Source organism: Cherax quadricarinatus, chromosome 27 (assembly GCF_038502225.1).
Source record: "Cherax quadricarinatus isolate ZL_2023a chromosome 27, ASM3850222v1, whole genome shotgun sequence".
NCBI lineage: Eukaryota > Metazoa > Arthropoda > Malacostraca > Decapoda > Parastacidae > Cherax > Cherax quadricarinatus.
Genome location: NC_091318.1, coordinates 8520807 through 8545806, shown reverse-complemented (window position 1 = coordinate 8545806; position 25000 = coordinate 8520807). Strand labels below are relative to the sequence as shown.

The window sequence follows — 25000 nt, the reverse complement described above, 5'->3', positions numbered from 1 at the left end:
ATATATATATATATATATATATATATATATATATATATGCAGTAAAATCACTGGGAACAGGTGATATCACAAAGTTGCATCAAGCAGGTCCATGGTCGACAGTAATATAACAATCATGTTTCATAAAAACAGTTTTGAAAAATTTATGAATATTTCTTTTGGTTTATATAAATTGGATTCATTTATAATTAATAAAATTTGGGAAGAATTTAATGATATATTAGACAAGTAAAAAATCTTAATGCATGGGCAGAATATTAGTTGTGTTTCACAGAGTCGGGTGTTGTGATGCGACTGTGAGGTGTAGTCTTGTTTGAAAGTTAAGACACATGTGCAACATCTGGATATCTTTATTGTAGTAGACGTTTCGCCATCCAGTGGCTTTATCAATACAGATTCTAGGACATAATAGGAAGACAGTAGAACTATATACAAAAGATGAGGTAATCAGTCCCTCGGCCTTGGAGTTAGTGTTCACAGCATCGTGGTGGAGGAGAGTCTGGAGCAAAGGCAAGAAGACTGGCGCTTTTTATAGGCGTCAGTGAATGGGACGGGCAGCAGACGAGGGCTGTCACTGGTAGGCGGGATTCCCCAGTGGAAGTAGGTCCTTCCCAAAGAGATGGGTTAGTTGCAGCAGCCGTGAAGAAGGTCTTGTAGATGTCCTCTGAACCAAGATTCCATGATGTTGCAGTGTCTGACAAGTTGTGCAAGAAAGGTATAAAATACCGACAATATGAAAGTTAAGACACATGTGCAACATCTGGATATCTTTATTGTAGTAGACGTTTCGCCATCCAGTGGCTTTATCAATACAGATTCTAGGACATAATAGGAAGACAGTAGAACTATATACAAAAGATGAGGTAATCAGTCCCTCGGCCTTGGAGTTAGTGTTCACAGCATCGTGGTGGAGGAGAGTCTGGAGCAAAGGCAAGAAGACTGGCGCTTTTTATAGGCGTCAGTGAATGGGACGGGCAGCAGACGAGGGCTGTCACTGGTAGGCGGGATTCCCCAGTGGAAGTAGGTCCTTCCCAAAGAGATGGGTTAGTTGCAGCAGCCGTGAAGAAGGTCTTGTAGATGTCCTCTGAACCAAGATTCCATGATGTTGCAGTGTCTGACAAGTTGTGCAAGAAAGGTATAAAATACCGACAATATGAAAGTTAAGACACATGTGCAACATCTGGATATCTTTATTGTAGTAGACGTTTCGCCATCCAGTGGCTTTATCAATACAGATTCTAGGACATAATAGGGAATCCCGCCTACCAGTGACAGCCCTCGTCTGCTGCCCGTCCCATTCACTGACGCCTATAAAAAGCGCCAGTCTTCTTGCCTTTGCTCCAGACTCTCCTCCACCACGATGCTGTGAACACTAACTCCAAGGCCGAGGGACTGATTACCTCATCTTTTGTATATAGTTCTACTGTCTTCCTATTATGTCCTAGAATCTGTATTGATAAAGCCACTGGATGGCGAAACGTCTACTACAATAAAGATATCCAGATGTTGCACATGTGTCTTAACTTTCATATTGTCGGTATTTTATACCTTTCTTGCACAACTTGTCAGACACTGCAACATCATGGAATCTTGGTTCAGAGGACATCTACAAGACCTTCTTCACGGCTGCTGCAACTAACCCATCTCTTTGGGAAGGACCTACTTCCACTGGGGAATCCCGCCTACCAGTGACAGCCCTCGTCTGCTGCCCGTCCCATTCACTGACGCCTATAAAAAGCGCCAGTCTTCTTGCCTTTGCTCCAGACTCTCCTCCACCACGATGCTGTGAACACTAACTCCAAGGCCGAGGGACTGATTACCTCATCTTTTGTATATAGTTCTACTGTCTTCCTATTATGTCCTAGAATCTGTATTGATAAAGCCACTGGATGGCAAAACGTCTACTACAATAAAGATATCCAGATGTTGCACATGTGTCTTAACTTTCATATTGTCGGTATTTTATACCTTTCTTGCACAACTTGTCAGACACTGCAACATCATGGAATCTTGGTTCAGAGGACATCTACAAGACCTTCTTCACGGCTGCTGCAACTAACCCATCTCTTTGGGAAGGACCTACTTCCACTGGGGAATCCCGCCTACCAGTGACAGCCCTCGTCTGCTGCCCGTCCCATTCACTGACGCCTATAAAAAGCGCCAGTCTTCTTGCCTTTGCTCCAGACTCTCCTCCACCACGATGCTGTGAACACTAACTCCAAGGCCGAGGGACTGATTACCTCATCTTTTGTATATAGTTCTACTGTCTTCCTATTATGTCCTAGAATCTGTATTGATAAAGCCACTGGATGGCGAAACGTCTACTACAATAAAGATATCCAGATGTTGCACATGTGTCTTAACTTTCATATTGTCGGTATTTTATACCTTTCTTGCACAACTTGTCAGACACTGCAACATCATGGAATCTTGGTTCAGAGGACATCTACAAGACCTTCTTCACGGCTGCTGCAACTAACCCATCTCTTTGGGAAGGACCTACTTCCACTGGGGAATCCCGCCTACCAGTGACAGCCCTCGTCTGCTGCCCGTCCCATTCACTGACGCCTATAAAAAGCGCCAGTCTTCTTGCCTTTGCTCCAGACTCTCCTCCACCACGATGCTGTGAACACTAACTCCAAGGCCGAGGGACTGATTACCTCATCTTTTGTATATAGTTCTACTGTCTTCCTATTATGTCCTAGAATCTGTATTGATAAAGCCACTGGATGGCGAAACGTCTACTACAATAAAGATATCCAGATGTTGCACATGTGTCTTAACTTTCATATTGTCGGTATTTTATACCTTTCTTGCACAACTTGTCAGACACTGCAACATCATGGAATCTTGGTTCAGAGGACATCTACAAGACCTTCTTCACGGCTGCTGCAACTAACCCATCTCTTTGGGAAGGACCTACTTCCACTGGGGAATCCCGCCTACCAGTGACAGCCCTCGTCTGCTGCCCGTCCCATTCACTGACGCCTATAAAAAGCGCCAGTCTTCTTGCCTTTGCTCCAGACTCTCCTCCACCACGATGCTGTGAACACTAACTCCAAGGCCGAGGGACTGATTACCTCATCTTTTGTATATAGTTCTACTGTCTTCCTATTATGTCCTAGAATCTGTATTGATAAAGCCACTGGATGGCGAAACGTCTACTACAATAAAGATATCCAGATGTTGCACATGTGTCTTAACTTTCATATTGTCGGTATTTTATACCTTTCTTGCACAACTTGTCAGACACTGCAACATCATGGAATCTTGGTTCAGAGGACATCTACAAGACCTTCTTCACGGCTGCTGCAACTAACCCATCTCTTTGGGAAGGACCTACTTCCACTGGGGAATCCCGCCTACCAGTGACAGCCCTCGTCTGCTGCCCGTCCCATTCACTGACGCCTATAAAAAGCGCCAGTCTTCTTGCCTTTGCTCCAGACTCTCCTCCACCACGATGCTGTGAACACTAACTCCAAGGCCGAGGGACTGATTACCTCATCTTTTGTATATAGTTCTACTGTCTTCCTATTATGTCCTAGAATCTGTATTGATAAAGCCACTGGATGGCGAAACGTCTACTACAATAAAGATATCCAGATGTTGCACATGTGTCTTAACTTTCATATTGTCGGTATTTTATACCTTTCTTGCACAACTTGTCAGACACTGCAACATCATGGAATCTTGGTTCAGAGGACATCTACAAGACCTTCTTCACGGCTGCTGCAACTAACCCATCTCTTTGGGAAGGACCTACTTCCACTGGGGAATCCCGCCTACCAGTGACAGCCCTCGTCTGCTGCCCGTCCCATTCACTGACGCCTATAAAAAGCGCCAGTCTTCTTGCCTTTGCTCCAGACTCTCCTCCACCACGATGCTGTGAACACTAACTCCAAGGCCGAGGGACTGATTACCTCATCTTTTGTATATAGTTCTACTGTCTTCCTATTATGTCCTAGAATCTGTATTGATAAAGCCACTGGATGGCGAAACGTCTACTACAATAAAGATATCCAGATGTTGCACATGTGTCTTAACTTTCATATTGTCGGTATTTTATACCTTTCTTGCACAACGTAGTCTTGTTTGTTGTGACGTGACCGTGAGGTGTACTCTTGCCCTTGTATGCCTTTCTGTTGTGCCGAATAGGTAAAATTAGTCAATTAGCAATTAGACGGCACTACACAGTACCGTCATCACTGTCCACTACATAGTAACGTCATCACTGTCCATTACACAGTAACGTCATCACTGTCCATTACACAGTAACGTCATCACTGGAAATATAAACACAAATGCAGTATAATGTGATCCTTTATTGACAACGTTTCACCCACACAGTGGGCTTTCTCAAATCACACACGGATCTACCTGGGGTTGGAAGGTACGAGAGTATTTATAGTTAGAATGTTGAGGTCAGGTGAAGAATGCTGCATCTGATGATCTACCGGGTGGGGTTATAGAGTCTTGGGTAGCTTGGCAGGGGTATTGGACAAGTTGTAGACCTTCTGCAGTGTTCTATGTTCTTATGTGGGATAGCGATGAAGAAGTTTCTTGGCTATCCCACATAAGAACATAGAACACTGCAGAAGGTCTACAACTTGTCCAATACCCCTGCCAAGCTACCCAAGACTCTATAACCCCACCCGGTAGATCATCAGATGCAGCATTCTTCACCTGACCTCAACATTCTAACTATAAATACTCCCGTACCTTCCAACCCCAGGTAGATCCGTGTGTGACTTGAGAAAGCCCACTGTGTGGGTGAAACGTTGTCAATATAGGATCACATTATACTGCATTTGTGTTTATATTTCCATTGTGTCGGTATTTTATACCATTTATTACCAACGTCATCACTGTCCACTACACAGTAACACCACTACTGTCACTACACAGTAACGCCATCACTGTCCACCACACTTTAACGCCACCACTGTCAACTTCACAGTAACACCATCACTGTCCGTTGCACAGTAACACCACTGTCCACTGCACAGTAACACCACTGTCCACTGCACAGTAACACCACCACTGTCCACTGCACAGTAACACCACCACTGTCCACTGCACAGTAACACCACTGTCCACTGCACAGTAACACCACCACTGTCCACTGCACAGTAACACCACTGTCCACTGCACAGTAACACCACTGTCCACTGCACAGTAACACCACCACTGTCCACTGCACAGTAACACCACCACTGTCCACTGCACAGTAACACCACCACTGTCCACTGCACAGTACCACCACCACTGTCCACTGCACAGTAACAGCACCATTGTCCACTGCACAGTAACACCACTGTCCACTGCACAGTAACACCACCATTGTCCACTGCACAGTAACACCACCATTGTCCACTGCACAGTAACACCACCATTGTCCACTGCACAGTAACACCACCACTGTCCACTACACAGTAACACCATCACTGTCCAGCACACAGTACATAACATAAGAGCATAAGAAAGAAGGAACACTGCAACAGGCCTACTGACCCAAGCGGAGCAGGTCCATGTTTCCCCCCGGATTAGACCTGTGACCCACCCCCCGGATTAGACCAATGACCCACCCTGCCTGGTCATCTCCACTCAAGGATGGAACATTGCACCAGACCCAGCAGCACAAGCTAGTCAGGTCAACTCACACCCACCCACACCCACTCGTGTATTTATCTAACCTATTTTTAAAACTACACAACGTTTTAGTCTCAATAACTGTACTCGGGAGTTTGTTCCACTCATCCACAACTATTGCCAAACCAGTGCTTTCCTGAATCTGAATTTTTCCAACTTGAAACCATTGCTACGAATCCTGTCATGGCTGGAAATTTTCAGCACGCTATTTACATCCCCTTTATTTGATGAACATCAAAATGGTATACAATACCGACAGGTTGGTAGGTAAGACGCATAGGCAACAGTTAGGCAACTTTATTCCGAAACATTTCGCCTACACAGTAGGCTTCTTCAGTCGAATACAGAAAGTAGGCAGGAACAGTAGAGATGTGAAGCCACTGTGTGGCGAAACGTTTCTTCAATAAAGATTCCCATGTGTTGCATAAGTGTCTCAATTCTTCAACTTGTCGGTTTTCAAAACCATTCATCACATCTGTCAGACACTGCAACATCATGGAATCTTGGTACAAAGACTTCAACGCTTGCCCAACCTTTGGACGATAACCTACTTAAACTAGTGGCAGGTCCCACTAAGATCCCGCCTCCTCCTGCTTCAACTCATCTCACCGCAGTATATAAGCCACCTCTCTGGCCCTATGCTGCACTTACTACAAGAGTGATGGACTGAACACATCGAATCCAGGTTGAGGGACTGATTACCTCATACTTCTACTCTCCTTACCCATTTCTACTTTGTATTGGACTGATGAAGCCACTGTGTGGCGAAACGTTTCTTCAATAAAGATTCCCATGTGTTGCATAAGTGTCTCAATTCTTCAACTCGTCGGTTTTCAAAACCATTCATCACATCTGTCAGACACTGCAACATCATGGAATCTTGGTACAAAGACTTCAACGCTTGCCCAACCTTTGGACGATGACCTACTTAAACTAGTGGCAGGTCCCACTAAGATCCCGCCTCCTCCTGCTTCAACTCATCTCACCGCAGTATATAAGCCACCTCTCTGGCCCTATGCTGCACTTACTACAAGAGTGATGGACTGAACACATCGAATCCAGGTTGAGGGACTGATTACCTCATACTTCTACTCTCCTTACCCATTTCTACTTTGTATTGGACTGATGAAGCCACTGTGTGGCGAAACGTTTCTTCAATAAAGATTCCCATGTGTTGCATAAGTGTCTCAATTCGTCAACTTGTCGGTTTTCAAAACCATTCATCATATCTTCTGCTTCTATCAACTTTTCTGTACTTGACTGAAGAAGCCTACTGTGTAGGCGAAACGTTTCATAATAAAGATACCTAACTGTTGCATATGTGTCTTACCTAACAACCTGTCGGTATTTTATACCATTTTAATGTTCAACCCTCACCCTCCCCTTCACCTAACCCTCCCCTTCCTTCTCACCTTACCCTCCCTCTCCTTCTCATCTTACCCTCCCCCTCCCTCTCACCTTACCCTCACCCTCCCCCTCACTTAACCCTCCCCTTTCTTCTCACCTTACCCTCCCCCTCCCTCTCACCTTACCCTCACCCTCCCCCTCACTTAACCCTCCCCTTTCTTCTCACCTTACCCTCCCCCTCCCTCTCACCTTACCCTCACCCTCCCCCTCACCCAACCCTCCCCTTCCTTCCCACCTTACCCTCTCTCTCCCTCTAACCTTACCCTCCCCTCCCTCTAACCTTACCCTCACCCTCCCCCTCACCTAACCCTCCCCTTCCTTCTCACATTACCCTCCCTCTCCATCTCATCTTACCTTCCCCCCTCCCTCTCTCCCATCACTACCACCCTCCTTCCCTCTCTCCCCTCACTACCACCCATCCCTCCCTCTCTCCCATCACTACCACCCTCCTTCCCTCTCACCCCTCACTACCATCCGCCCTCCCTCTCTCCCCTCACTACCATCATCCTCCTCTCTCCCCCCTCACTACCATCCTCCTTCCCTCTCCCCCCTCACTACCACCCTCCTTCCCTCTCTCCCCTCACTACCATCCTTCTTCCCTCTCTCCCCTCACTACCACCCTCCTCCTCTCTCTGCCCTCACTACCATCCTCCTTCCCTCTCTCCCCTCACAACCACCCTCCTTCCCTCTCTCCCCTCACAACCACCCTCCTTCCCTCTCTCCCCTCACTACCTTCCCCCCTCCCTCTCTCCCATCACTACCACCCTCCTTCCCTCTCTCCCCTCACTACCACCCCTCCCTCCCTCTCTCCCATCACTACCACCCTCCTTCCCTCTCCCCCCTCACTACCACCCTCCTTCCCTCTCTCCCCTCACTACCATCATCCTCCTCTCTCACCCCTCACTACCATCCTCCTTCCCTCTCCCCCCTCACTACCACCCTCCTTCCCTCTCTCCCCTCACTACCATCCTTCTTCCCTCTCTCCCCTCACTACCACCCTCCTCCTCTCTCTCCCCTCACTACCATCCTCCTTCCCTCTCTCCCCTCACAACCACCCTCCTTCCCTCTCTCCCCTCACAACCACCCTCCTTCCCTCTCTCCCCTCACTACCATCCTCCTTCCCTCTCTCCCCTCACTACCATCCTCCTTCCCTCTCTCCCCTCACTACCATCCTCCTTCCCTCTCTCCCCTCACTACCATCCTCCTTCCCTCTCTCCCCTCACTACTATCCTCCTTCCCTCTCTCCCCTCACTACCATCCTCCTTCCCTCTCTCCCCTCACTACCATCCTCCTTCCCTCTCTCCCCTCACTACCATCCTTCTTCCCTCTCTCCTCTCACTACCATCCTTCTTCCCTCTCTCCCCTCACTACCACCCTCCTTCCCTCTCTCCCCTCACTACCACCCTCCTTCCCTCTCTCCCATCACTACCACCCTCCTTCCCTCTCTCCCATCACTACCACCCTCCTTCCCTCTCTCCCATCACTACCACCCTCCTTCCCTCTCTCCCATCGCTACCATCCTCCTTCCCTCTCTCCCCTTACTACCACCCTCCTTCCCTCTCTCCCATCACTACCACCCTCCTTCCCTCTCTCCCCTCACTACCATCCTCATTCCCTCTCTCCCATCACTACCATCCTCCTTCCCTCTCTCACCTCACTACCATCCTCCTTCCCTCTCTCCCCTTACTACCACCCTCCTTCCCTCTCTCCCATCACTACCACCCTCCTTCCCTCTCTCCTTTCACTACCATCCTCCTTCCCTCTCTCCCATCACTACCATCCTCCTTCCCTCTCTCCCCTCACTACCACCCTCCTTCCCTCTCTCCCATCACTACCACCCTCCTTCCCTCTCTCCCATCACTACCATCCTCCTTCCCTCTCTCCCCCCTCACTACCACCCTCCTTCCCTCTCTCCCCTCACTACCATCATCCTCCTCTCTCCCCCCTCACTACCATACTCCTCCCCTCTCTCCCCTCACTACCATACTCCTCCCCTCTCTCCCCTCACTACCATTCTCCTTCCCTCTCTCCCCTCACTACCACCCTCCTCCTCTCTCTCCCCTCACTACCACCCTCCTCTTCTCTCCCCCCTCACTACCACCCTCCTCCTCTCTCTCCCCTCACAACCACCCTCCTTCCATCTCTCCCTTCACTACCATCCTCCTTCCCTCTCTCCCCTCACTACCATCCTCCTTCCCTCTCTCCCCTCACTACCATCCTCCTTCCCTCTCTCCCATCACTACCACCCTCCTTCTCTCTCTACCACCCTCCTTCCCTCACTACCATCCTCCTTCCCTCTCTCCCCTCACTACCATCCTCCTTCCCTATCTCCCCTCACTACAATCCTCCTTCCCTATCTCCCCTCACTACCATCCTTCTTCCTTCTCCCCCCTCACTACCATCCTTCTTCCCTCTCTCCCCTCACTTCCACCCTCCTTCCCTCTCTCCACTCACCACCACCCTCCTTCCCTCTCTACCATCACTACCATCCTCCTTCCCTCTCTCCCATCACTACCATCCTCCTTCCCTCTCTCCCCTCACTACCACTCTCCTTCCCTCTCTCCCCTCACTTCCATCCTCCTTCCCTCTCTCCCCTCACTACCATCCTCCTTCCCTCTCTCCCCTCACTTCCATCCTCCTTCCCTCTCTCCCCTCACTACCACCCTCCTTCCCTCTCTCCCATCACTACCACCCTCCTTCCCTCTCTCCCATCACTACCACCCTCTTTCCCTCTCTCCCATCACTACCATACTCCTTCCCTCCCTCCCCACTGTCCATCCCTTTTTCTTCTCCCATCCTCTTTTCTTCCCACATTCTCACCCCCATGTTCTTTTGCTACCTTTCTCCCTTCCTTCTCTTCTCACTCTAGTTTTCTTCCCTCCGTCTCTTCTCATCCTCTCTCTCTCCCCTCCAGCTTTCCCTCCCTTTCTAACCTTCCCTCTCTTCTCACCCTCCCTTTCTTCTCACTCTCCCTCTCTCCCCTCCATCTTTCCCTCCCTTTTTCCCACTCTCCCATCCTTCTTTCCCTTCCTTCCTCCCTCTCTCTCCCTCCCTCCCATCTCTCTTTCCCCTCCCTGCCTCCCTTTATTCCCTCCCTCCCTCCAACAAAGAACCATTGTATTACTTCACATATCCCAAGTTAAATCTTGGAAGCTGCAATTACCTCCCTCCCTCCCTCTCTATGTTGTTGATGGAGGAGACTCCCTCCCTCTCTATGTTGTTGATGGAGGAGACTCCCTCCCTCCCTCACTATGTTGTTGATGGAGGAGACTCCCTCCCTCTCTATGTTGTTGATGGAGGAGACTCCCTCCCTCTCTATGTTGTTGATGGAGGAGACTCCCTCCCTCCCTCACTATGTTGTTGATGGAGGAGACTCCCTCCCTCTCCATGTTGTTGATGGAGGAGACTCCCTCCCTCTCTATGTTGTTGATGGAGGAGACTCCCTTAATCCCTCTCTATGTTGTTGATGCAGGAGACTCCCTCCCTCCCTCTCTATGTTGTTGATGGAGGAGACTCCCTCCCTCCCTCTCTATGTTGTTGATGGAGGAGACTCCCTCCCTCCCTCACTATGTTGTTGATGGAGGAGACTCCCTCCCTCCCTCACTATGTTGTTGATGGAGGAGACTCCCTCCCTCCCTCACTATGTTGATGGAGGAGACTCCCTCCCTCTCCATGTTGTTGATGGAGGAGACTCCCTCCCTCTCTATGTTGTTGATGGAGGAGACTCCCTTAATCCCTCTCTATGTTGTTGATGGAGGAGACTCCCTCCCTCCCTCACTATGTTGTTGATGGAGGAGACTCCCTCCCTCTCTATGTTGTTGATGGAGGAGACTCCCTTAATCCCTCTCTATGTTGTTGATGCAGGAGACTCCCTCCCTCCCTCCCTCTCTATGTTGTTGATGGAGGAGACTCCCTCCCTCCCTCCCTCTCTATGTTGTTGATGGAGGAGACTCCCTCCCTCCCTCTCTATGTTGTTGATGGAGGAGACTCCCTTAATCCCTCTCTATGTTGTTGATGAAGGAGACTCCATCAACAACAAAGGGTGTAGTGTCAACCGGGGACCTTCACCATCCAAATGAAGGGTCTAGTGTGAACCAGGGACCTTCACCACCCACATGAAGGGTCTAGTGTCAACCGGGGACCTTCACCATCCACATGAAGGGTTTAGTGTGAACCAGGGACCTTCACCACCCACATGAAGGGTTTAGTGTGAACCAGGGACTTTCACCACCCACACGAAGCGTCTAGTGTGAACCAGGGACCTTTACCACCCACATGAAGCGTCTAGTGTGAACCAGGGACCTTCACCCACACGAAGCGTCTAGTGTGAACCAGGGACCTTTACCACCCACATGAAGCGTCTAGTGTGAACCAGGGACCTTCACCACCCACATGTAGCGTCTAGTGTGAACCAGGGACCTTCACCACTCACATGAAGGGTCTAGTGTGAACCAGGGGCCTTCACCACCCACATGAAGGGTCTAGTGTGAACCAGGGGCCTTCACCACCCACATGAAGGGTCTAGTGTGAACCAGGGACCTTCACCACCCACATGAAGGGTCTAGTGTCAACCGGGGATCTTCACCCACATGAAGGGTCTAGTGTCAACCGGGGATCTTCACCCACATGAAGGGTCTAGCGTCAACCAGGGATCTTCACCCACATGAAGGGTCTAGCGTCAACCAGGGACCTTCACCACCCACATGAGGTGTGTAGTCTCAACCGGGGACCTTCACCACCCACATGAAGGGTCTAGTGTCAACCAGGGACCTTCACCACCCACATGAAGGGTGTAGTGTCATCCAGAGACCTTCACCCACATGAAGGGTGTAGTGTTATCCAGGGACCTTCACCCACATGAAGGGTGTAGTGTCTGACAGGGACCTTCACCCACATGAAGGGTGTAGTGTCAGCCAGGGGCCTTCACCCACATGAAGGGTGTAGTGTCAGCCAGGGACCTTCACCCACATGAAGGGTGTAGTGTCAGCCAGGGACCTTCACTCACATGAAGGGTGTAGTGTCAACCAGGTACCTTCACCCACATGAAGGGTGTAGTGTCAGCCAGGGACCTTCACCCACATGAAGGGTGTAGTGTCAGCCAGGGACCTTCACCCACATGAAGGCTGTAGTGTCAGCCAGGGACCTTTACCCACATGAAGGGTGTAGTGTCAGCCAGGGACCTTTACCCACATGAAGGGTGTAGTGTCAGCCAGGGACCTTTTCCCACATGAAGGGTGTAGTGTCAGCTAGGGACCTTTACCCACATGAAGGGTGTAGTGTCAGCCAGGGACCTTTACCCACATGAAGGGTGTAGTGTCAGCCAGGGACCTTCACCCACATGAAGGGTGTAGTGTCAGCCAGGGACCTTTATCCACATGGCTGACAACAGCGACGTTCAGCTATTGTACTGATATTGTCAGACTGACAAAAGAACGATTTTATGTTCGTAATATTTGTAACACTCCCACTGGTCACTGTACCCGAGGTGTACACTGGTCACTGTACCCAAGATGTACACAGGGCACTATACCCGAGGTGTACACTGGTCACTGTACCCGAGGTGTACACAGGTCACTATACCCGAAGTGTACACAGGTCACTATACCCGAGGTGTACACAGGTCACTGTACCCGAGATGTACACAGGTCACTATACCCGAGGTGTACACTGGTCACTGTACCCGAGGTGTACACGGGGTCATTGTACCCGAGGTGTACACGGGGTCATTGTACCTAAGGTGTACACGGGGTCATTGTACCCGAGGTGTACACTTGTCTTTGTACACTGTGCTTGTGCCACGTTTTCGTGCGCAGCAGCCTCTTGGTGTGCCATTGCAATGCGCAGTCCTGGCAATGAAGTCTTAGATACATACACTTGCACATTCCTGCACAGTCTTAGATACACACAATTGCACATTCCTGTCTTAGAAATTCACGGCACAACGTTGCTGCGCAGTGCAGTATGACTGCGCCCTCACGGAATTTGTGTGCTCTTCAACGGTTACAGATGCGCAGATTTAAGATATCAAGTGCACTGTATGGCACTTACGCGCGCACTTTTTCAGGGTTTTAAGATATCTAACACACTCTACGACACATGTAAAGGCACCTTTGCAGGGTTCTGGAAGGCTCAACTCCACGACTCTTTGTAAGCGCAGCTTTGCAGGGTTCTGGAAGGGTCAACTCCACGACTCTTTGTAAGCGCACCTTTACAGGGTTCTGGAAGGGTCAACTCCACGACTCTTTGTAAGCGCAACTTTGCAGGGTTATGGAAGGGTCAACTCACGCCACGACACTTTGTAAGCGCACCTTTGCAGGGTTCTGGAAAGCTCAACTCACGCCACGGCACTTTGTAAGCGCACCTTTGCAGGGTTTAGAGTGCCTGTGTGAGCCCGGTGGTGTCGGATAATCCATTAGAACCATCAACGAGGTAATCCCGTGATATGTGGGTTCTAATCCCCTTTTGTGTAACATTTTCCAAATTCAACGACACTCGTATATGTGGTGTTATTTCCAGATGTTCTCTGACCCACCAAGCTGTTGCTGCTTTCTCTCCTTCCCTACCCACCCTTTTCACTTTTTTCTTCCTCCCTTTTCGTCTTTTTCTTCCTCTGTTATTCTTCCCCTTCTTACCTTGCTTCTCCTTCTTCGTCTTTTTCTTCCCTTCGTATTTTCTTCCCCTTTGTCTTTTTCTTCACTGTTTTTTCGTGTTTTTCTCCCTCTTTGTTTGTCGTCTTTTTTCTTCGTCCTTTATATACGTCTTCCTTTCTTCTGCCGGAGGACAGAGTATTGCAGACAACCGTGAAGACAGGGCGACATGTTGCAGACTAGACCTTTAAGTCACACTGAGTTAAAAGTTGGATGGAAAGGTGGTGGTGGTGGTAGTAGTAGTAGTAGTAGTAGTAGTAGTAGTAGTAGTAGTAGTAGTAGTAGTGGTGGTGGTAGTAGTAGTAGCAGCAGTGGTGGTAGTGGTGGTGGTGGTAGTAGCAGCAGTGGTGATGGTGGTGGTAGTAGTAGCAGTGGTAGCAGCAGTGGTGATGGTGGTGGTAGTAGTAGCAGTGGTGGTGGTAGTAGTAGTAGTAGCAGTGGTGGTGGTAATAGTAGCAGCAGTGATGGTGGTGGTAGTAGTAGTAGTAGCAATAGTAGTGGTGGTAGTAGTAGTAGAAGCAGCAGTGGTAGTGGTGGTAGCAGCAGCATCAGTGGTAGTAGTAATAGTAGCAGCAGCATTAGTGGTAGCAGTAATAGTAGTGGTAGTAGTAATAGTAGCAGCAGTGGTAGTAATAGCAGCAGTGGTAGTAGTGGCAGTGGTAGCAGCAGTGGTAGTAGTAATAACAACAGTGATAGTAGTAATAGCAGCAGTGGTAGTATTGGTAGCAATAACAGTGGTAGTATTGGTAGCAATAACAGTGGTAGTAGTAGTAGTAGTTTCTGACTGTTGTTGTGGTTATTGCTGGACTAGATCTTTTATTGCTCCTAACAAGTGTACGGTGTGTTAGTAAACAAGACCACGTGTTCTCTGACACGTGTTCGCCACATCACCAGTGTCAACACAATTGGTAATGTCAGTGGAAGGAACCGAGGGAAGGTAGAAGGGTGTAAGACGTGAGAATCCCAGTCCTCATCTCTCCAGTTATGAGATTTACCTTATTATCCTATTGGTTGTAATTCAAATTTTGAGTAAAAAAATATTCGTATACCTAATGAGGGGGGCAATCAAAAATGCCTTTTATTTTTATTTTTTTTTTATTTTTTCAAAATTTTGTCTTCCACTAAACTTTTCTTATTCTTCTCGCATATATATTTTTTAAACATTAAATGATTAAACGGGATTAACAATGAGAAATCCTTGAAGGATTTTTCAAGTTAAGAGCTGTTAGTATACCAGAATTTTTTTCTCTCTCTCTCTCTCTCTCTCTCTCTCTCTCAGGTATGGACAATCAGTAACAAATGGAGTTCTTCCTACAAACCATTGCCCAGGTGTTAGATTCTTCAATGTGGCTATTAACTTTAAGATTGGTGTTAAACTCCCTGAGTGTGGCTGTTAATTATCCTAAACCCTGATGATAATGCACTGAATGTGTTAGTGGACCTAAACCCCGATGTTAAACCACTGAATGTGTTAATGGATCTAAACCCTGATGTTAAACCACTGAATGTGTTAATGGATCTAAACCTTGGTGTTAAACCACTGAGTGAGTGCTAATGGTCGTAGTCACTGCTAACAACGCTCACACTACATAATTATTACCCTGACTGCACCTTCCTAATTAATTCCCGACCTTAGATAAAAAACAAATACATATTACTCTCTCATATTCACTTTCATTTTCTCTCTCTCTCTCTCTCTCTCTCTCTCTCTCTCTCTCTCTGTAAATGTTCGTGTGTGTGTGTGTGTGTGTGTGTGTGTGTGTGTGTGTGTGTGTGTGTGTGTGCGCTCTCTCTCTCTCTCTCTCTCTCTCTCTCTCACACATTTATGTACTCGCCTACATGTGTTTATGTGGGTTGAGCCTCAGTTGCTGGGCCCGCCTCCTTGCTGGTCGCTAGTGGCTTCACACTCTCCTGGCTTCCAGAGTCTTATCTTACGTTTTCTTAAAGTTTAGTTGTGCCGCCTGAGCGGTTAGTTTATTATGCACCTCCATGTTCATCCTGTGAGCGGTACCGCAAAAAAACAGTATTACAGAGGCTACAGTGGGCGTTGGTCAGACCTCACTGAACATTGTTACATCACTAGAGAGAAATATTTGTCTTTCTGTATTTTGCAACTACTTTATATAATTGTCGTACACAGTACAGTGAGGAATACAGTCTACAAAAAAATATTTAATACCACTAAACATAATGTAAATAGCATTGGCCATAGCTGGGTTGAAATCTCTATAAAGTTTGTTTATCTCTTCGTTGCAAAATGTGGATACAGCTTCAAAATTTCAGATATCTTATCAATGACGATGACGTGTTGAGTCATATCGTGTAAGGTTGACATGGAGGTGTCTCTGAAAGGTTGGATGTTTGGATACTCTAAAAATATAATGCTCCAGTGTATGGACCTTTATGTCATTGACATCTTTATACAAACCGTAATGCCAGACACACTTATATCCTAACTTTAGTCTAGTAGTGTCATCTTGCACTACATAAATCTTGTTACTTTCTCCACAGATATGTTTAACTTAACATATGTCATAGTGATGGATAATGGCTCTGTTAATTCCTATCTGTACTGTTCTACTTTCTTTAAGTTTGTTTGCTGGTTTCTTTCTAACATTGTTTCGTAAACCTGTATTTGAAAAACCCAAGTTACTCTGAACTTTCTTTTTATTTAATGCTTGTTTACGTAATTCATCAATTTTGTTATGCTCCTGGAGGCCTATGTGAGAGAGAATTAACAAGAGCTTAACTGCGATCCCTTTCCTAATAATTCGTGTATATCTCTGCCTAGTTTCACACACAAGCATGCTACATTCAGGCCTCAAGCTATTTAGAGTAAGTAATTAGAAAAGAGTCAGAACTACAGTGCGCACAGTCGTAGGTTCCACTAGCGGAAGCCTAGTTATTAATTCTAATACTTCTCTGTATTATAGTATCATCAGGATGGTTTACAACAACAGCACTTCTTGCATTCCCACTGTCAAGGTTGAGGGAAACATTAGCGTAGATAGTGTGTGATAGTATCCTTTGATTTTAGGTCGTGTATGTGTTTCAGCTATGTTTGAACCCTACCTCTGCCATGCAACCATCCAGGTCCTTTCGCTTCCTGGCCACTCTTAAGTATGAAGAAATACTTCCTAACACCCCCATGACTCATGTGTGTTGTTTTCAACTTCCAGCTTTGTCCTCGTGATCTTGTTGCCCGTTTCTAGGACCATCTGTTCCTGCCCACCCACTATATTTCTCTCAGTATTTTGTATGTTATCAGATCGCCTCTAGTCTTCCTTTCCTTTAATATCATCACGTTTAGTTCCCTTAATCTCTCCTGACAGAACATGAACCTTAGCTCCATAACAGTCGTGTTACAAACCTCTGCACTTTTTTTTCATTTTCTTGACATGTTTGATCTGGTGTGGGTTCCATACTGGCAGTAGTGTCATGAATGATTCCTTGCTTATATTCCTGAAAGCTAATCTTAGGTTAGCCGAGGGGCATTTTACGCAGCAGTTATTCAGCTGATGAGCGCCTCTGGTGATGTGCTACGTACAATGTACAACCTGACGCCCTTCTTGAGTGAGATTTGCAGCCTTTGTTCCCCGAACCTGTGCTCCATTTGCGGCCTTTGTTCCCCCGAACCTGTGCTCCGTTTGCAGCCTTTTTTCCTCGACACTGTGCTCCGTCTGCCCATATACAGTTTTAACTTTGCATTTGTTGGCATTAAATTCTAGTAGCCACTTGTCAGACCAGACCCGCAGTCTGTCCAGGTACACTTGTAGTCTTTCCTGGTTCTCACCTGCTTGTAATCTCATTAGTTTCACATCTACGAACAGACATACTTCTGACTATGCCTTTTGTTATATCATTCACGTGCACCAGAAACAGTAACGTACGTGTTTGTTTGTGTGTGTGTGTGTGTGTATGTGTGTGTGTGTGTGTGTGTGTGTGTGTGTGTGTGTGTGAGAGAGAGAGAGAGAGCGAGAGAGAGAGAGAGAGAGAGAGAGATTCTCAACCCACAATGACTATTCCTCCTCTCTTTCAACTTTCTTATTCCTGCTCAACTTTCTTTTGCTTATCCTCTTAGGCAGCAGAATTTATCCAACTACACCTCACCTCCCCTCCCCCTCCCATTTATTTCTCTTTCCCCCACCTCCAAATTTCACTCCCCAACCTCCATATTTCACTCCCATTCCAGATTTCACTACCCCATTCCGTATTTCACTCCCATTCCAGATTTCACTCATCCCCACCACTTATCCCTATGCAGAGACAAGTCTCCCACCATCCCCTCCAAAAAAAAAAAAAAACATTCAACTACCCATTCCTTCCCCCCCCCCCCCCCGATAACAACAAACTCACAGAATATAGAACACCACAAATGTTGTAATTTTCATATTGTCAGAGCTTGGTAATCTAGCTAATGCATCGCTCACTACCACTCTGCTAGCAGATGTGTGGAGGAGATGGTGTAGGGAGGAGAAGGTAGGACAAGGGTGGGTAGAAAAGGGGGAAAAAGTGGAAGGAGAGGAGAAAGGGGTGGAAAAGAAAGCTATGAGGAAGAGATGCTGGAGTAGCGAGGAGATGGACAGTAAAGGAGAGGAGGAGGGAGAGGGAAAGGAAAGCTACGAAGAGGAGAGGAGAAAGAAGAGGATGAAGAGAAAGGGTAGGAAGAAAGGGAGGAGGTAGACGGAGAGGAATGGAGGAGCCAGGTACAAAGAAAAATGAAGAGGAAGAATAAGGAAGAAATGAGGAGGCAGCTTAAATGGAGGGAGGAGGACGAGGAAGCAGGAAGAGGGAAGAAATTAGGAGAGGGAGCAGAGAACAGGTAGAGGGAAAAGAGAAGGAAGCGGAAGGGAGAGGAGGATCAACAGGGAGAAGAATTAGAGACTACAGTAGTAACACCTGTGTGTGTGTGTGTGTGTGTGTGTGTGTGTGTGTGTGTGTGTGTGTGTGTGTGTGTGAGAGAGAGAGAGAGAGAGAGAGAGAGAGAGAGAGAGAGAGAGAGCTGAAAGCAGGGCAGGAGGGAGGTACTCACAGCACTCCCTTCTCTTCCATTACACCCTTCTCCATGGATTATTCCATTCCTCCTTTCCACGATTAAGGTACTCAGGTACTCCTTCGAATACTCTCCCTCCCTGATAGCTCTCCCTCCCTCCCTTCTAGGTGACTCTCTCCCTCTTAGGTAACTCTTCCTCCCATCCTCCAGGATAGTTCTCCCTCCCTTTCAGGTAATTCTCCCTTCTCTACTACTCCCTCCCTCTCCCTCGATTACTCTTTCTCCAATATCATGTATTAATTTGTATTATTATTGGGAAAGAGTAGGTCGATAGAGACAGAGTAGGTCGATGGAGAAAGAGTAGGTCGAAGGAGAAAGAGTAGGTCGATAGAGAAAGAGCAGGTCGAGGGAGAAAGAGTAGGTCGATAGAGAAAGAGTAGGTCGATAGAGAAAGAATAGGTCGATAGAGAAAGAATAGGTCGATGGAGAAAGAGTAGGTTGGAGAAAGAGTAGGTCGATAGAGAAAGAGTAGGTCGATAAAGAATAGGTCGATGGAGAAAGAGTAGGTCGAGGGAGAGGAAAAGGGACAATGGAGTTAAAATGATGAAAAGCCGTAAATGAAAAGGTTTCCTGTTGTGATGTGTAAATGTGTGACGAGGAAGACAGGAAGACAGAACCAGAGACGAGAGAAGAAAATGAAGATAAAAGGTGAGAAGGATCTGAAAGAGGAGAGGAAGAATGAAAGATGAGGAGGCTAGAGAAGAGAATGAAGCAGGGAGTAGGAGAGAGAATGAAGGCAAGAAGCCAAAAGAAAGAATGAAGGAGGGAAGAGGTGAGAGGAATAAATTATGGATGGAAGATGTGAAAGGGAATACTGACATTATTATTATTATAATCCTGAGGAAGAATTAAACCCGTATGGGTCATATTGCGCATGCGAGTTAAGGGAGATAAGGTTTGATCCAGGGAAATGGACGGTGTGTAACATCAACACACAGTAACACATGTAACATCAACACAGCAACGCGTGTAACAACACAGTAACGTGTGTAACATCAACACACAGTAACATATGTAACATCAACACACAGTAATATTAACATCAACACACAGTAATATATGTAACATCAACACAGCAACGCGTGTAACAACACAGTAACGTGTGTAACATCAACACACAGTAACATATGTAACATCAACACACAGTAATATTAACATCAACACACAGTAATATATGTAACATCAACACACAGTAACATATGTAACAGTAACATGTGTAACATCAACACACAGTAACATATGTAACATCAACACACAGTAACATATGTAACATTGACACAGTAACATATGTAACATCAACACAGTAACACATGTAACATCAGCACAGCAACGCGTGTAACATCAACACAGTAACGCGTGTAACATCAGCACAGTAACGCGTGTAACATCAACACAGTAACGCGTGTAACATCAACACAGCAACGCGTGTAACATCAACACAGTAACGCGTGTAACATCAACACAGTAACATGTGTAACAACAACACACAGTGACATGCATCATGCTACTGTGTGTTAATGTTACACATGTTAGGAAAGAATGCCAGGATGAGGACTGCTGGCCAGGAAGAGTGAGGGCTGCTGGCCAGGAAGAGTGAGGGCTGCTGGCCAGGAAGAGTGAGGGCTGCTGGCCAGGAAGAGTGAGAGCTGCTGGCCAGGAAGAGTGAGGGCTGCTGGCCAGGAAGAGTGAGAGCTGCTGGCCAGGAAGAGTGAGAACTGTAGGCCAGGAAGAGTGAGGGCTGCAGACCAGGAAGAGTGAGGGCTGTTGAGAGGCTTATCGCTATAAGCCTGAATCACGGAGCTGATTACTGGATCTATCGTAGGCTTAATTTTCTTTGTTTTTTGTAAATTAATTAATACCCAGGGTATTAGCGTTGATTGGGTGGCCAGGAGGGGCGATGTGGTGGGAAGTGGTAGGCTGGGTAGTGGGACTACGGAGGTGGGGTGGTAGGCTGGGTAGTGGGAGTAGGGAGGTGGGGAGGTTGGCGGGGGGTGTGGTTGTCTGGGTAGTGGCAGATGGGATGTGGGGAGGGTGACGGGGGAGAGGTAGCCTGGGATGTGGGAGTTGGGAAGGGTTACGGGGGGGGGGATAGGTCTTTATAGACAACGTGATCACCTTTCATATCGGCGTTAGTGTCATCGTCAGGATAAAATTTGTTGAACTTTTTCACGATCCCCAGCACCTTCAGGGGCGCACCCTTGCCCAATCCTCCTCAGGGGCGCACTGCTGTCTACTTCTCTTCAGGGGTTCACCCCTGCCCAGTCCTCTTCAGGGGCACACTACTGTCCAGACCTCTTCGGGGATGCACTCCTGCCCAGCCTTCTTTAGGGTCATATGATAGATGTAGTCAGAGTGGCAGAGTTTTAAACAAGGTGCGTCATAACAGGTAGAGATATTGATTTATAAATTTCTAAGAAGCAAAACACACACACAGTAGAGTGGCAGTAAACTATTCTGTTATTCTTTGCAGATAATACCAAAACAAACATCGAAGTTGCTACAGCGGAAAACTTTGCATAAATAGAGAGATGCCGACGAAATCTTTTTACGGGAAGAGGAAAATGAAACAGCGTGTTCAATAGTGATTAAAACCAACCGCTTAGATGTGTAAAATGTTGAATTATTATTATAATCAAGGGGAAGCGCTAAACCCGTAGGATTATACAGCGACTGGGGGGGGGCCTTGTGGAAGGCATTCAGGCTTAATTCGGGGAACTGGAGCACAGATCCAATTCCCTAAATCAAGAGCCCCTCACCAATATCAAGGAACCTTCCCTGAGAGGTAAAATGTAGAAGAACTGTAAACAAACACAGGATATAAAATGGCGACAACCTCTCCCATAGATGGCGGGTGAGGGGCTTTTGATCTAGGGAATTGGAGCTGTGCTCCACTTCTTTGAATTAATGCCGTTCATTCCCCCTCCCACAGGTGCTGCATAGTCCCTAATGGTTTAGCGCTCCCCATAATAAAATAATAATAATATCCCATAGATGGAAAGATCCTTGTTGAAGACCAAGAATAATAATAATAATAATAATAATAATAATAATAATAATAATAATAATAATCTCTCGTTTAAAGAACAAGACAAACGCACCAAAGAACAGAAAGTAAAAATGATATTTTTCCTGGTCTTTTTAAATGACTTGTGTTGCTAGTCAGAGCTAGCAAGTGTATAGAGGTCTCGTACTGGTGAATGGACACATGCTACGTTTAGGACACTTCATTGCAGGCCTCGTTTCGCTACCAGGATCTCTGACCAGCTTGTGGTGAGCGAAATGTAGCCTTAAGTAAACGAAATACTGTACGTGTATTTTCATACCTTGTTTATCCTCAGGACCTTTACCTTCTGTATAGTCAGTAAAACATTGAAACTTAAGGAACCGTCTGAGAGCATTTGCAATATACTCTCTGAAGCGAACCAGAGTAAGGTGATCATATATGCACAGGATATACTTAAGATCAGGTCTTAAATCTACTTGATACGATATGTCATTATCATCATCATCATCATCCTCGTCACCTGTGTCTGTCTTCTGACTTTCTTCCCCTTCCTCGTTATTAACTTGTCTTCTGTCCGTTTTCTCGCTCAGTTCAGACTTGATAATGGTCCAGAATCGACCGAACCCTCATCCAAAAGAGACCTTTTATTTCCAAGTTTCGCCTATATGAGACGCAATTATTTGATTATTATTATTATTATTATTTTGAACTAACCGGCTGTATCCCACCAAGGCAAGGTGACCTAAAAAGAAAAACTAAAGCTTTTCTTTATAAATTTAGTAGTGTATACAGGAGAAGGGGTTACTAGCCCCTTGCTCCCGGCATTTTAGTTGCCTCTTACGATACGCATGGCTTACGGGGGAAGAATTCTGTTCCACTTCCCGATGGAGATATTGTTATGAGTTATAATTATCGTGGAGGCTCTAGTAGTTATAACATTATATTCTCTCCGTCAGTGTTTTAAAATATCGTGTATCTGTTGTGTTGTTTCCTCCCCGTCCTGTACGACGGTGTCTCCTCCCCGTCCTGTACGACGGTGTCTCCTCCCCGTCCTGCACGACGGTGTCTCCTCCCCGTCCTGTACGACGGTGTCTCCTCCCCGTCCTGTACGACGGTGTCTCCTCCCCGTCCTATACGACGGTGTCTCCTCCCCGTCCTGTACGACGGTGTCTCCTCCCCGTCCTGTACAACGGTGTCTCCTCCCCGTCCTGTACGACGGTGTCTCCTCCCCGTCCTATACGACGGTGTCTCCTCCCCGTCCTGTACGACGGTGTCTCCTCCCCGTCCTGCACGACGGTGTCTCCTCCCCGTCCTGTACGACGGTGTCTCCTCCCCGTCCTATACGACGGTGTCTCCTCCCCGTCCTGTACGACGGTGTCTCCTCCCCGTCCTATACGACGGTGTCTCCTCCCCGTCCTGTACGACGGTGTCTCCTCCCCGTCCTGTACAACGGTGTCTCCTCCCCGTCCTGTACAACGGTGTCTCCTCCCCGTCCTGTACAACGGTGTCTCCTCCCCGTCCTGCACAACGGTGTCTGCTCCCCGTCCTGCACAACGGTGTCTCCTCCCCGTCCTGCACAACGGTGTCTCCTCCCCGTCCTGCACAACGGTGTCTCCTCCCCGTCCTGCACAACGGTGTCTCCTCCCCGTCCTGCACAACGGTGTCTCCTCCCCGTCCTGCACGACGGTGTCTCCTCCCCGTCCTGTACAACGGTGTCTCCTCCCCGTCCTGTACAACGGTGTCTCCTCCCCGTCCTGCACAACGGTGTCTCCTCCCCGTCCTGCACAACGGTGTCTCCTCCCCGTCCTGTACAACGGTGTCTCCTACCCTGTTACACAAACTTGTCTCCCCTGTTAAATTATATATTAATATACCTGGGTATAGCCTCACTCGCGTTATAATACGGCTTGGTTCATTATAATATACCCGCTTCCGCTGCTATTATAGAACCCCCCTCAGTCTCATAACCATACGTGCCAGATTATAGCCACAGATCTCATTATATATAGGTATATCTGCCATATTATAATGTAGCACTTTACATGGTGTCATAATCTGGCTTCCCTGTTTCTTAGGAGCTTTACCTCCACCTCCTGTGTCATGTTCCCTTCCTCCTGTGTCATGTCCCCTTTCCCCTGTGTCATATCCCCTTCCCACTGTGTCATGTCCCTTTCCCCCTGTGTCATGTCCCCTTCCTCCTGTGTCATGTCCCCTTCCCACTGTGTCATGTCCCCTTCCTCCTGTGTCATGTCCCCTTCCTCCTGTGTCATGTCCACTTCCCCCTGTGTCATGTCCACTTCCCCATGTGTCATGTCCCCTTCCTCCTGTGTCATGTCCCCTTCCCCCTGTGTCATGTCCCCTTCCTCCTGTGTCATGTCCCACTTCCCCCTGTGTCATGTCCACTTCCCCCTGTGTCATGTCCTCCTTCCTCGTGTCATAATATGGGCCCTTCCCCTCCAGTGTCATATGCACCTATCGTGTTTTAATATGCCCCTTCCCACCCTCCCGTGTTATTATATAGGAGGGGGGGGGGGCACGGGTGGGTTGACGTGTGTCGCAGGAAAGTCTATGAATAATACTTAGTTTATCGATGCCAACTTTGGTGGGACAATCCGTCTTGAAAGTTGTATTTTAGTTGAGTGAGCTAAATCTCCTTCCATCCTTCTATCTCCCTTCCTTCTTTTCTTCTACCTTGCCTCTGTCTCCTTCCTTCCTTCCTTCTTTCTTGCCTGTCTCTCTCCTTCCTTCTTTCTTGCCCCTGTCTCCTTCCTTCCTTCTTTCTTGCCTCTGTCTTCTTCCTTCCTCCTCCCTTGCCTCTACCTCCTCTTCCCTTGCTTCACACTCCGTTCATGCTATTCTTTTTCAATTTCTCCTCTTCCATCTCTCATTCCTCCATGCCTCGTCTTCCCCTCTCAGATTTCCCTCTTTCTTAGTTTTTCCCTTCTTCGTCCCCTCTTCCTCTGGCTCATCACGTTCCCCAACGCCTTTACTCTCTCCCTCTCTCTCTTTCCCTCTCTCTTTCTCTCCCTATTTCTCTTTCCTTCCCTCTCTCTCTTTCTCTCCCCCTCTCTTTTTCTCTTTCTCTCCCTTTCTTTCCCTCCCTCTCTTTCCCTCATTTAAATTCTGGTTCAAGTGAGCTTGCAGGTTTTTACTGCTCCCGTTTTCTGTCACTATAATTCCATTTTCTGTTGAAACACTTTTCCCGTTTTCTATTACTGTACTTTTCCCATTTTAGTGCAA

General features: G+C 47.4%; 1 protein-coding gene across 5 annotated transcripts in view; it reads left to right on the top strand.

Annotated features, from left to right (window-relative positions):
• Positions 1 to 25000, top strand: part of LOC128691091 (uncharacterized) — an 800012-nt gene that overhangs the window by 706517 nt on the left and 68495 nt on the right. The window lies entirely within an intron of this gene.